Source organism: Coregonus clupeaformis, chromosome 4 (genome assembly GCF_020615455.1).
Source record: "Coregonus clupeaformis isolate EN_2021a chromosome 4, ASM2061545v1, whole genome shotgun sequence".
NCBI classification, from domain to species: Eukaryota; Metazoa; Chordata; class Actinopteri; order Salmoniformes; family Salmonidae; genus Coregonus; species Coregonus clupeaformis.
The window spans coordinates 13,466,898-13,481,373 of record NC_059195.1 but is presented as its reverse complement, the minus strand read 5'-3'; the positions used below and the strand labels follow the sequence as shown (position 1 = coordinate 13,481,373).

Here is a 14,476-nt window from a genome sequence, read left to right as displayed (position 1 = left end):
TCTCTGGGGACGTAAGACCATGATTATGTCAATGTCATCTGCCAGTCATGGCAAAACTGCAGGGAACAGGATAGCACCACACCAGTTGTTGCTGTGTGATTTGGCATTAATTTGCTGTGAAAGGAAAAGGTCCAACAATAATTGACAATATGAGAGAAAAGTGGCAATCAGATAGAAAATACAAAGTTAACAAGACAAGGAAGATTTCTTTGCAAAAAAAAGTGATGATTATAAAAAATTTATAGAAAGACAAACCATTTCACACTGTGCATTGTCTAAGTATAGCCGGTTATTTTAGATGTTTAATGTGATATTCTGCTCAGATGAGTTGCTATTCCAGATCGTCTCCTAGATCAAAACAACACAAATTGGGTGTGTTGTAAAGGAGTTTTCCATGACCCCAGTGTCTGTGCCACAGCATCACTGTGTGTGCCAGGCTGTCAAAGCACTAGAGCAGCTCCAGAAGATGAAGTGCATGAGTCTGTAACACAGCAGGTATCAAAGCAGTGTGGGTTGGAAAGCACGCTTTTTCCCTCCGCCCTTTATTCACTACTAGGAACATATTTTGGGAGAATATCATGCACAGATTGAATAGGATGTTTTTCAAATGAGCCTGTAATTGCATGATTATGATAGTGATTTTTTTTTGTACATGCGTAGTGATTATATAATTTAGGGGATTATGATTATGAGTTCATACTGATTGATGAGAATGTATCTGTTCCATTTCATTTTGGCACTTGGAAGTCACTCCTTTGAGATTTATTCAATTAAATCTTTAGCGCGACCTAGTGGTTGATATGTGGAAATGGGCAGAGTTGCAGACAAAGGAGGAAAACAATATTGTATTCTGACACTCTGGAAAAAGAAAAAGGGATAACAATCATACATAAATGTGTAAATAGGAATGTGTTTGACATTTACATTAATTAAAGATCAAAAGAAAAACCAAGAACCTACATGGGGCCATACGAGTGACAATATCTTACACAAATCACATTGTTATCCATGATTTGATTCATGGATGCTGTTTAATACTATTGCCATCTTTATAAATAACACACACATACTTTACATTCTGCCAGGTACAGGATGTAGAGTTACAGTACAGAAACTCTAATTCAGAACATTATTATATTGCATTAAAATGAGCTGGCCCTGACAGCTAATTACGCTCTTTTCATAACAGGTTGAAAGTCAGCTTCTCTCTCTAGAAGTGAAACTTTCCATACACTACAGGGAGCAATATAATTCCTACTGAAATAGTTCAGTAGATTGATATGGTATTGCATAGAATAAATCGTTCCTATCTGCGCTTGCCTTGTCCTGTGACAGGACCCATCAGGTGCTCAACTCCCCCCTCCCCACCTCTTTCTGACCCCATTCTGTCATCTCCGTTTTCCCTCTTTTCCACTCGCAGGTCTTTTATGTAGTGTCTCCATGCATTACACATTTAACAATGCATTAAAAATAGGCCACCATCAGTCATTCAGTAGGGAAGGCAGAATCCACCAGTGTCTCCGATTTGATAGGTTTCTCTAGGATTGGGAAGTAAAGGAGTAACACAAACGTTTAAGTCGATGTGAGAGGAAGGCTTTCTCTCAGACTCTCTGAGCGACGGAAATATACATTTGTGTCCTAATAATTTGTCATGCCCTCTCTGACACAGTTTTGATATTAAATAGGAGAACTAATTTGGTTATAAGCTCTTTCAAAATTCTCATTAATTCTCAATACATTGCTGAGGTACAGTAGCATTTCTAGAAACAGTAGCATTTCTAGAAACTTAGTGCCAACACTAAGTGTCTTAAGGCCAAAGTTTACAGGTAAACATCTGAAACAATACAGTCATATTACGGGCCGGGGCATATCAACCTATAGTGTGTATGATATAGGTTGTAGGTGAAACATGATATAATGGTCGGGAGTGAGTCAAGGCCTGAGGGATCGGAGTCATAACAGTCTCACTCTCTCTGTATGAGTGTCTCATGCCGAAAAGCAGTTGTTCAACTGCTGACCATCTCACAACAGAAAATGCCACAGGTTTTGTTACTAAACAGCAGTACACCACTAACAACAGTAGATGTGACGTCTAGAGTCAAAGTCAGACTAGAGTGAGAGTGCAGAACCAATAAAGTCATAGGCTATTGGTCACGTATAGAAACTCAGACATAATTCTAGTCATCATCAAAAATAAGATGAAGAGGGCCTCTTGTTACTGTAAAAGGCATTTTATTACTGATAAAAATAAATCAGTCTTGGAATTACATTCATAGAACAACACTGAATAGGCCATCTTGGCAATAATTACAGGCAAACGTCCATAGACAGATAAAGATGGAAACACAAAGAACATCACAAAATACAACGCAAGAAGAAAAAAAACTTCAGTGCATATGTCAAAGTCATATATTGCGTTAAATAGTCAAGTGTCCTCTTACTCAAGTGGAGGTGGGCTTATTAGCTCTAATGTTGCTCAGGGGCTTGCTCCTGTATCTTTGACTTCAATATAGACTGAACCTCTTCAAGCGTCAATACTTCAGGTGTTATGCACCAACAACATAGGCATTCCTAAGGGACATACACAAGTCCACCAACAGTCAACCACCAAACTCTATCAATTAATATGTCGTGGACAGAGATAACATAGCTGGCCGGAGATTTGGGTTCCGGATTGCAGAGATTACTATCAATTTCCAAGATTTACTTTGCTGTAAATGTTCTTATTAACATGCAAACTAGCACTGTGAATGTCGTTGTTGTTCACTAATTTACTCCAAGTAGGGAAAGGATGGTGGGGTTGAAAAGTAATAAAGGGGAATATATATATAAAAAATAAAAAAAAACATGGGGGATTGGAAGTGATGCAGACAATTACATTGATAGAAGATACAATCTATCTGCAATATTAAGCTGATCCATTCCCCCCGGAAAAATAAATAAAATAAAAAATAAATAAAAATAAATAAATAAATTAAAATAAAATAAATTAAAAATATTAAAAAATATATATATAAAAAAAAAGCACTGTGAATGTCCTTACATTGAACTTTTGCTATGCGTGTACGCTGATTCAGCATCAGTCTAGTGTCTAGTTAAGCTCTGGTCACTGTTTTCCAGGACTGTATTCTTCAACTATCACCTCCTCAAGTCATTGCCCTCACAAGTTTAGTGATGTCAGTCAGTAAGGCAAGAATGATCTTGAACAGAGTCCATACAGCATGCATCACACTGTCAGCCTATACCTCTTCCTCTGTCTCATGTGTAAGAACTGACATAGCAAATAATGAGGAAGATTATATTGTATCTTACCTTAAAACAGGTTTTGAATAGTTTGCTAACCATGTACAGAGCAATAGGGTTGATACAGGAGTTCAGCGATGCCATATTAATGCCAATATAGTCCAGGACAAGAACTACACAAAAAAGGATGAGTGGATCAAGTAAGTATCACATACCACAATTAAAAACAGCAGTGACAATCGTATGTATCCTTCTACCTTACCTCAGTAGCTGACACCTTTAGGGATGCTTCTCATCATAAATAGTGAGTTTTAAGATTCTGCTCAGGTACAGTGGTAACCAACAGAGGGAAAACACAAGCACTAAGCAAAACACTGTCTTGGCCACTTCTCATCTCTGTGAAAACAGATAAGGAGATTTATGTTAGACATTTTAACGTCATCATAAAAATAAAAATATTATGGAGGTAGCGCCCTTGTCTACACCATGGGTCGCTAAATCCTGTCCTGGAGAGCTACTGGGTGTGCAGGCTTTTATTCCACCCCAGCACTAAGACACCTGCTTCAAATAATCAACTAATCATGGGCTGGACAATTGATTAGTTGAACCAGGTGTGTTACTGCTGGCAGGCATATGCACAGATATGGCTCTACATGTGCAGAGCACATGCCCATTTGCCCTTCCAGTCTCCAAAGTGCCCTTTTTGGTGGTAGTATAATTTCCCCCCTCCATATTTTTTTGGTATACAGTTTTTTGCATTGTTCTCTACATACTTCAGTCTGAGACTGCCGTTGTTGAAATCGTTTGTGGGACTGCAGTCATTGAAATCGTTTGTGGTGACGTCAATCAGCGATTGGATAATCTCTAACCAATCAGAATATCAAAGCCAATGACACATTTTCAAAGCGTCGCTTACCCACATGTGTTCTGGCTCTGGCCCAACCCATCGGTTTCTAAGACCAATCAGAACGGTTAGAATGTGTTTGCGTTTTAGAAATCATCGGGTAGGTACTCAGATCCAGACTCTATGAGGGGATTCGATTCATCTGGCCTTTTGCACCAGGTGTAAGTTGACTGCATTTGTTTTAGAACTGGGCTACCTTCCAGGCGTGAGCCAGGTGCCTGCCCCGCTCTGTCAGATGGCGAAGTCGGCTCAAAACAAAAGTGACGTAATTAAGCACATGTAGTAATTAACAGGATTCCGTGTTTTCCCATGCAAAGTGATTGCTTTTGATAAAAATGCTTAATCTGCCTTCCCAATTATTTTATGGAAAAGAGATGTTGTATGTTTCTGTATAATGCACCATGCTGCCTTGTTGACAACATGACTGAGCCGCTTTTGCCCGTTCACGTTATGGGCCACAGACCAGTGCCCCATGGCTCAGCATAATCGAATCCACCCATTGTGGAGAAGAAACTAATGCCAACCATAAGCACTCCGTTAAGTTGTGCCTGATGTTATTCATTTGAATGGGGAGCATCCAAAACGGAGTGGAATCGAAACTCCCCATTGCGGTCAAGGCTCCGTTGCAAGACGAACAACGCATACTTTGAATTTTTCCAAATTTTTCCAAACTTCAGTCCAGCCAGAGTCCTTTGAAGAACAGGAAGTCACCAAACCACCAAATAAGTTTTAGACAATGGGTTTATGGGATATCTAGCAACTTGTATACAATTACCCATTCCTGTAAGTGAGTACTATTTTAATAGTTAGGTAAAAAATAATACACATTAATACTCATTATACTTTATTACTGTTGCCTCCCGTTTTAGTTTATTGTGGTGGTAATGATGTTTGTTTTTTATGATAATTATTAGGTGGAGGTCGCTAGCTTTTAGCTAGCTAGCTAGGTGCTCTGTAAGCTAGCTTGACTTGCTAGAAAGTTATAGAAACAAATTGAGGAAAAACTAAACAAAACATGTTTTATTATCAACTGAAACCATATGTTTCTCTTGAATGAAAAGGTCATGTTTTACAATCTCCCAAAATAAATGCGATCCCTGTCTAGAGACTAGGCTCTCCTCCATCTTGTCTTGCATTGTAAAACCCTCCCTATGCTCTCCATCCAGTAGTGGAACGAGATTGCACGAAGATGATACATCAAGATGATGAAATACATCACTACGTAAACTGGGCATTCGTCCGTGGGCGTGGTGTAGCATTTGGCAGGAGCAATGCCGCATTCATGTACTGGTCGGAACTCTGAAATGTATGACACGCTAACTGGTTGTAGTTATACACGTGCCGCGTTCAACCAGCAGGCTGCCCTCCAAAGTGATGGCGTGGTGCAGACAGAACATGCTTTCCATAGGATCCTGCAACCTCCGCTAGTAGGCCATATTATTTTGCTTGCTCTGGACTGCAGAGAAGTGACATGATATACAGGCTTCTCCTGTCAGTGCTCACTACTTGTAGATCGACTGGCAGTGGTGGACAGAAGCCCTAGATAACGTTATTTATCAAAAAACTCAGCTCACACAGAACTGGTTGGGGTATTCATTCAGACACACACTCAGTAATCCCCCATATTACCTTTTTCACACCGGAGCTAGTCCCCTGTCAGCTCTCATTCACTCAGTACTGAATAGTAATAACATCTCTTATTATCCAAATTCCAATCTTGTTATCCAAATTTCAATCAGCTTAACACGTCCTTTCCACACTCACACAACTTGCACATCCACATTCACTTAGTACTATTCCCAAACACACTCGGTAATCTCCCTTATTACCCCATGTGCATCTTCAATGATTCTCCTGTCGTTACTTCCTATGCACCATATGTATCTTCAACGGTTCTCTTGCCACTACTTCCTATACATATATAATAACACTGCATGCTCAATAACACTTTGTGCTATTTGTAGTGGCTGCAGACCACGTAGACACTTCTCTTTATAAATACATACAGACAGCTGTCAGCGGGGCTTTCCATGGTACCGTTACTCACCTTCGCTCTAGTCTTCTCACCATAAGACTAGTGAATAGCCTTCTCACCATAAGACTATGGGTACCTTTTTATTGTTAAGTTTTGTTGGTTTTATTATTTTATACAGATTCATTTAAATTTACCTACTGAAATTCAGTCGCCTTGTCCCTCAATTGTTTGCGGATGATGTGTCTCCTGGGCAGCTCACAGTAAGGGTCTGGTCTGGGCGGGTCCTCGTCATCTTTTGGTCAGACGGGAATTTCCCTCACGCTTCATAAAACGTCCCCGGTTTTCCTCGCAGACCCTCACTGGAAAGCTCCGCAGGCAGAATCAATCATTATTTTCGTGACGCCACATTGTCGTGGAAATTACCACTAGGGACACCTGAAGTCAATCTTAATTGAATCATTGTTTATTAACAGCAAGCTGGAGAGGTCACAGTCAAACTTAGATGCATAAAGGACTGGTCTACTAACTGTAAGTCGCTCTGGATAAGAGCGTCTGCTAAATGACTAAAATGTAAAATGTAAAATGGTCTGAAGTGAGCTCCGACGGGGCTGTCCTGTTAGTTCTCTTATATACTGCTTACACAGACAAGTTATATTTGCATGGTTCACAGGATTGGTTCCTGCATGTGTCTGGCACCATCTCCTATCTTCATTTACAGAACATATTCTGGGCGTTCCACCAGATGGTCCTAAGGAGGGTCATGTCGCCCCCCCCCCCCATATCTTCACAAAAGACAAAATGAACATTTTCAAGGCTGTCTCTTCACACAATAACATTGTCCATCACAAGACCTCTTCACTTTTTCCACATTTTGTTACGTTACAACCTTATTCTAAAATTTATTAAATTGTTTTTTTTCCTCATCAATCTACACACAATACCCCAAAAAACAAAACAAAAACTGAAATATCACATTTACATAAGTATTCAGACCCAGTACTTTGTTGAAGCACCTTTGGCACCTTACAGCCTCGAGTCTTCTTGGGTATGATGCTACAAGCTAGGCACACCTGTATTTGTGGAGTTTCTCCCATTCTTCTCAGCAGATCTTCTCAAGTTCTGTCAGGTTGGATGGGGAGCGTCACTGCACAGCTATTTTCAGGTCTCTCCAGAGATGTTAGATCGGGTTCAAGTCCGGGCTCTGGCTGCGCCACTCAAGGACATTCAGAGACTTGTCCTGAAGCCACTCCTGCGTTGTCTTGGGTGTGTGCTTAGGGTTGTTGTCCTGTTGAGAGGTGAACCTTCGGTCCAGTCTGAGGTTCTGAGCGCTCTGGAGCAGGTTTTCATCAAGGACCTCTCTGTACTTTTCTCCGTTCATCTTTCCCTCAATCCTGACTAGTCTCCCAGTCCCTGAAAAACATCCCCACAGCATGATGCTGCCACCACCATGCGTCACCGTAGGGATGGTATTGGCCAGTTGATAAGCGGTGCCTGGTTTCCTCCAGACGTGACGCTTGGCATTCAGGCCAAAGAGTTCAATCTTGGTTTCATTAGACCAGATCATTTTGTTTCTCATGGTCTGAGAGTCTTTTAGGTGCCTTTTGGCAAACTCCAAGCGAGCTGTCATGTGCCTTTTACTGAGGAGAGCCTTCCGTCTGGCCACTCTACCATAAAGGCCTGATTGGTGGAGAGCAGCAGAGATGGTTGTCCTTCTGGAAGGTTCTCCCATCTCCACAGAGGAACTCTGGAGCTCTGTCAGAGTGACTATTGGGTTCTTGGTCACCTCCCTGACCATGGCCCTTCTCCCCTGATTGCTCAGTTTGGCCGGGCCGCCAGCTCTAGGAAGAGTCTTGGTGGTTCCAAACTTCTTCCATTTAAGAATGATGGAGAACACTGTGTTCTTGGGGACCTTCAATGCTGCAGAATTTTTTTGGTTCCATTCCCCAGATCTGTGCCTCGACAAAATCCTGTCTCGGAGCGCTACGGACAATTCCTTTGACCTCATGGCTTGGTTTTTGCTCTGACATGCACTGTCAACTTAGGGACCTTATATAGACAGTTGTGTGCCTTTCCAAATCATGTCCAATCAATTGAATTTACCACAGGTCTCATAGCAATGGGTCTGAATACTTATGTAAATAAGGTATAAAATAATATATCGGGGCGGCAGGTAGCTTAGTGGGTAAGAGCGTTGTGCCAGTAACCGAAAGGTCGCTGGTTCTAATCCCCGAGCCGACTAGGTGAAAAATCTGTCGATGTGCCCTTAAGCAAGGCACTTAACCCTAATTGCTCATGTAAGTCGCTCTGGATAAGAGCGTCTGCTAAAAAATAAAATAAAATATACATTTGCAAAAATGTCTAGAAACCTGTTTTAGCTTTGTCATTATGGGGTATTGTGTGTAGATTGAAGAGGAAAAAAACTATTTAATCAATATTAGAATAAGGCTGTAACGTAACAAAATTTGGAAAAAGTCTGAATACTTTCCGAATGCACTGTATCCCTAGTTGTTATTGGCTGTTAACATTAATGACTTTCAGCTTCAAATGCAGCTATAAAACGCAGTTTATTTCTGTAGTCTATCTTGCGTTTTGAAAATGCATCACCGTTTATGGCTGTAATGACATGCTACATTTGCACAGCGTGCATGTGCGTGCGTGGGGCGTCGCAAGTTTTGTACAATGATAAATGGAGTTTATAGACATACTGTATGGCCACACATTGATTAATTCACCTACGTGGAAGTAACTGGCGGGAACTGCGCACGTGCGAGTGGGACAGGACTCTGTATTGAGGACTGGGTAGGAAACCCTGTTCTCTGGTGTTGGGGAGCAATTACGTTGAGGATACGGCGTGAGTTGGCCAGGCGTGGAATGGCGAGGAGAACTGCTTAGTTTTGGTAAAGCTACAGCAAGAGTTGTTACCAGTAGCGTACACTCTTAGAAAAAAAGGGTTCCAAAGGGTTCTTTGCCTAGGGATAGGGTTCAACCAAAAACTGTTTTGATCAGAAGAACCATTTTTGGAAGACAAGGGTTCTTTGTAAGTCAAAGGGTTCTACCTAGAACCTTTAACATCCTGAGAACTGTTTTTGGAAGAAAGGGTTCTTTGATGATTCTTTGGAAGCCAAGAAGGTTTCTTTGGAACCATAGAACCATATATAATATTTCCCAGCATGCTCTATCGCAGTGAGATTTTCTGAATGTTTTGTTTTACTGGAATATCTGTGTTTTTGCATTTGGTTAATACATTTTATGCTACAGAAAAATAAATAACATACATTTTTCTAAACTAATCCAATCTGTTGGATTTATTGCACCCGTTACTTAGATGGTTGTTCCAGTTTAGATGATTGAGGTAGTCTCGATATTCAACTTTCCCTACCCTGGCAGTCATTCTGAATGCAGGTTGCGGGTGATTAATAATTCCACTTGTTGGCTATCCTAACTCTGGCTGGATTCCAATAGGAAATACACATCACTTTGCTTGCCAGCATAATGTAACTTGCAGGCCTGATGTGGCCTGTAAACCAGGCAATTCCTAACACCACTGTGTTAGGGTATAACTAGGCCCTCAAAGAAAGGCCTTATGATACAGTTGAAGTCGGAAGTTTACATACATCCCATGGTGTTTATACTTGCGTACTATTGTTTGTACAGATAAATGTGGTACCTTCAGACGTTTGGAAATTGCTCCAGAATGTTTTTTCTGAGGTCTTGGCTGATTTCTTTTGATTTTCCCATGATGTCAAGAAAAGAGCCACTGAGTTTGAAGGTAGGCCTTGAAATACATCCACAGGTACACCTCCAATTGACTCAAATGATGTCAATTAGCCGATCAGAAGCTTCTAAAGCCATGACATCATTTTCTGGAATTTTCCAAGCTGTTTAAAGGCACAGTCAACTTAGTGTATGTAAACTTCTGACCCACTGGAATTGTGATATAGTGAATTATAAGTGAAATAATCTGTCTGTAAACAATTGTTGGAAAAAGTACTTGTGTCATGCACAAAGTAGATGTCATAACCGACTTGCCAAAACTATAGTTTGTTAACAAGAAATGTGTGGAGTGGTTGAAAAACGAGTTTTAATGACTCCAACCTAAGTGTATGTAAACTTCCGACTTCAACTGTATGTAAAGTATTGTCATACATAATTAAATGTTAAAGGCTAATAAGTCTAGTGGAACTGTTCATAGGGGGTTCTAGGAAGAACCCTCCAAAGATGAAAGGGTTCTCGGTATATCCCTTCATAGGCGGTTCTAGGAAGAACCTTTAGATCAGGGTTCTTCAATTCCGGTCCTGGAGGGCCGAAACACTTCTGTTTTTTATTTCTACCTGGTAGTTAATTGCACTCACCTGGTGTCCCAGGTCTGAATTAGCCCCTGATTAGAAGGAGAGGATGAAAAACAGAGGTGTTTCGGCCCTCCAGGACCGGAATTGAAGAACCCTGCTTTAGATGATCAAATGGTTCTTTGTAGAACCCTTCATAGAGGGTTTTAGGCAGAACTCTTCATAGAAGGTTCTAAGTAGAACCATATACAGGCTGTTCTTTGAGGAACCCTACATAGAGGGTTCTAGATAGAATCCTCTACAATGGGTTCTACTCAGCACCAAAAAGGGTTCCCCTAATGGGACAAACTGAAGAACCCTGTACGGTTGTACTTTGCACCTTTTTTTCTAAGCTTGTAGCTTGGGCAGAGCCAGAAGAACAGTGGGTGTATAGATGCAGAGACTGAGTGTTGGGCATTAGGCCCGAAGAGTGTCGAGCTAGCTAGCTAACATAGCTTAGCCTGACTTATGCCGAAGACGGGAGTGTGCGAGCGAGGACGGCTGAAGATTAGGAGCTGCATAACCATTTCACACAGACTGTGTTTTTGGCCTCGGCTGAAGAATTGTGTGCCGGCGATTAGGACTATGTTGGCATTGACCGAAGAGGAGGGGTGCTCAAGTGAACTTTGTCAGGACTTTGGTCTGAAGAAGAGCACAGATTGCACTGTTCAATAAGAGACAGCCTGGCTGAAGCCTAATAATTGTTGCCTAACAGATACAAACACTGGTTAGCAAAATAGTTTCGCAAAATACTTTACTCATCAGATTGTGCTGCTTTCCCTCTTGTAATAATTGCTCAACGAGCCTGTGACCCGGTTGCAGGGATTTTTTTGGGGGTGGGTGCCCTTTTTCTTTTTGGAGCACATGTCCCCCAAATGGTCTGTGCCTGGCCCTGACTGCTGGGCTGGAGCAGAAGACTACACACCTAATAGCTCTCCAGTTCTAGAGCTGGAGATTTCTGGTCTGTACTCACCTGTTTGGTAAAGTCGCTCAGTACATTCTCCTTCCTCCTCAGCATCTTCTGGGTCATCAGAGAGTAGAAGACAGCCGTGCAAGCCAGCGGCATGCCGAAGTATTGCTGATTTTTAAAACTCTTATGAAAACATAATAAAGAACAGTATTAGTGTTGCTGTTTCAGATCTACCTACTGGAATGTGATGATAAGCACACCTCACTGGCTTCATTATATAATCAGTGTCATTTTCATTTATTATCAAAAGAAAACAAAATCAAACACATTATTGAACTTCTTGTTTTCTATATAACTCAATTTGATCCAGATTCACACATTACCTGCATGAACTGATTTGTTTGCATGGGATGAAGGAGCAATATTGTCAGATGCTGTCCTTTATAGTCCATTGTTACCATATCAAAGCCGACAACTTCAGACACAGCTAGGATTGTTGATATCACCCATATAATAATAATAATAAGCCATTTAGCAGACGCTTTTATCCAAAGCGACGTACAGCCATGCGTGCATAAATTTTTTTGTGTATGGGTGGTCCCGGGGTTCGAACCCACTACCTTGGCGTTACAAGCGCCGTGCTCTACCAGCTGAGCTACAGAGGACCACATACCACATATCAAAGTTATTTCTACTGCTGTCCACCTGGAAAAACCAATGCCTTTGATTTGATTCCAGGACGCAACAGCTCGATACCTAGAAAATCAATAGGGAAATTATGTGGCTGGGGAGCATTTTGTGCATAACAATTAAAGAACATATTACAACGAAAGGGAATTCCAAGGCCTACTACAAATATATTTAACTTTGACATGTAGATATCAGCCAACTTTAACAATATTACTCTTCATATAACAATTGTATTCATTTTGGCATGTTAAATGTAAGTAATATAGTTCTTTCCAACTACACTACATGACCAAAAGTATGTGGACACCTGCTTGTCGAACATCTCATTCCAAAATCATGGGCATTAATATGGAGTTGGTCCCCCCTTTGCTGCTATAACAGCCTCCACTCTTCTGGGAAGGCTTTCCACTAGATGTTGGAACATTGCTGGGTGACTTGCTCCATTCAGCCACAAGAGCATTAGTGAGGTCGGGCACTGATGTTGGGCGATTAGGCCTGGCTCGCAGTCGGCGTTCCAATTAATCCCAAAGGTGTTCAATGGAGTTGAGGTCAGGGCTCTGTGCAGGCCAGTGAAAATATTCCATACCGATCTTGACAAACCATTTCTGTATGGACCTCACTTTGTGCACGGGGGCATTGTCATGCTGAAACAGGAAAAGACCTTCCCCAAACTGTTGCCACAAAGTTGGAAGCACAGAATTGTCTAGAATGTCATTGTATGCTGTAGTGTTAAGATTTCCCTTCACTGGAACTAAGGAGCCTTGCCGAACCATGAAAAACAGCCCCAGAACATTATTCCTCCTCCACCAAACTTAACAGTTGGCACGAACAGTTCTTGTGCTGACGTTGTTTCCAGAGGCAGTTTGGAACTCGGTAGTGTGTGTTGCAACCGAGGACAGACGATTTTTACGCGCTACGCGCTTCAGCACTCGGCGGTCCCGTTTTGTGAGCTTGTGTAGCCTACCACTTTGTGGCTGAGCCGTTGTTGCTCCTAGACGTTTCCACTTCACAATAACAACACTTACAGTTGACATGGGCAACTCTAGCAGGGCAGAAATTTGACGAACTGACTTGTTAGAAAGGTGGCATCCTATGACGGTGCCACGTTGAAAGTCATTGAGGTCTTCAGTAAGGCCATTCTACTGCCAATGTTTGTCTATGGAGATTACATGGCTGTGTGCTCGATTTTATACACCTGTCAACAATGGGTGTGGCTGAAATAGCCAAATATACTAATTTGAAGGGGTGTCCACATACTTTTGTATATATAGTGTATCTTGGAACAGAAATGTGACCTGAATGTGCAATCCTCTCACCTGTCAATGCTCAAGGCACATAAACTCACCACTGTAATTCCAACAGATGTTTTCTGGATGAAGGGGACTAGTTTATAGAGCACCAAACCAAATGGCCAGTCCTCAGCCATGAGCTGCAAAGACATGTCAACATTTTGTCAGACAAAATAATTTGTAACCAACACAAACACAAAAACCCACTTTTATAAAAAAATCAGATGTTGACCATTATGATAATCAAATCAAAATATATATTTTCTGTCAGGATAGACAGTAACTGTACACCAGATTGCAAATAGCACACCCTGTAAACGTTGATCGGAAAGTCTATCACGATATGCAGCATGTCCCCAAGAGCTGGCAATAAGAATGTTTTTATACATGATTCTCAACAGTGCTGAATTTCCAACTATTCCAACGATGAATACAAGAGCAGACATCACAGTATTGATGTATTTGAATGCGTCTCTGATTCCAGTTGACACTAAGCATATAGGATGGGGTGGGGTGTTTTGTCCTGGCATTTTGAATAAGGGAATGAAGCTATTGGATTTGTGGTCCTCTGTAAGCTCTACAACACCTGGAGAGGACGTTTCAAAGAGTTTAATAATAGGAGCTGGTTGTGGATTCTGATCATTGGTCGCTGCACTGATTAAAATAATTCCATTGGCGAGCAGCAGAGACAGAACTACAGAGCTACAATTTCCATTGTAGATGATTTCTTCAAAAGGCCCAGCAATTTATCCCCAGGTAGCAATCTGCAAATGAGAATGGAAATTATTACCTGACACGTTACAACCTGGAGTGATACCAAAAACGAATCAAATTGGTATAAAGTCTATTTCATTAAAACAAGAAGCATGGATGGTTGTCTGTGAAAATATAGATGACATTGTAATATGTCAGCTTACTTACTGTACACGCCAATCAGTCCAGCATCAAATTATTCTCCACAATCAGATAGTGCAGTGCCAATTGTAGCCTAAACAAGCAGTAGTCTGTGGCCTGACTCATACAGCTAAGGCAGATGAGGGTTTTTTAGAGGGTAGTATTTCAATTCCTAATTCTATGGTTCTTCCATTGTAAATCCCATTTCAAAAACAGCAATGATAAAAGGCTTTTAGGGACATCTGA

General features: G+C 41.2%; 1 pseudogene; it reads right to left on the bottom strand.

Moving 5' to 3' along the window:
* Positions 1–2,466: 2,466 nt before the first annotated feature.
* Positions 2,467–13,866, bottom strand: LOC121548428 (annotated as a pseudogene).
* Positions 13,867–14,476: the final 610 nt, after the last annotated feature.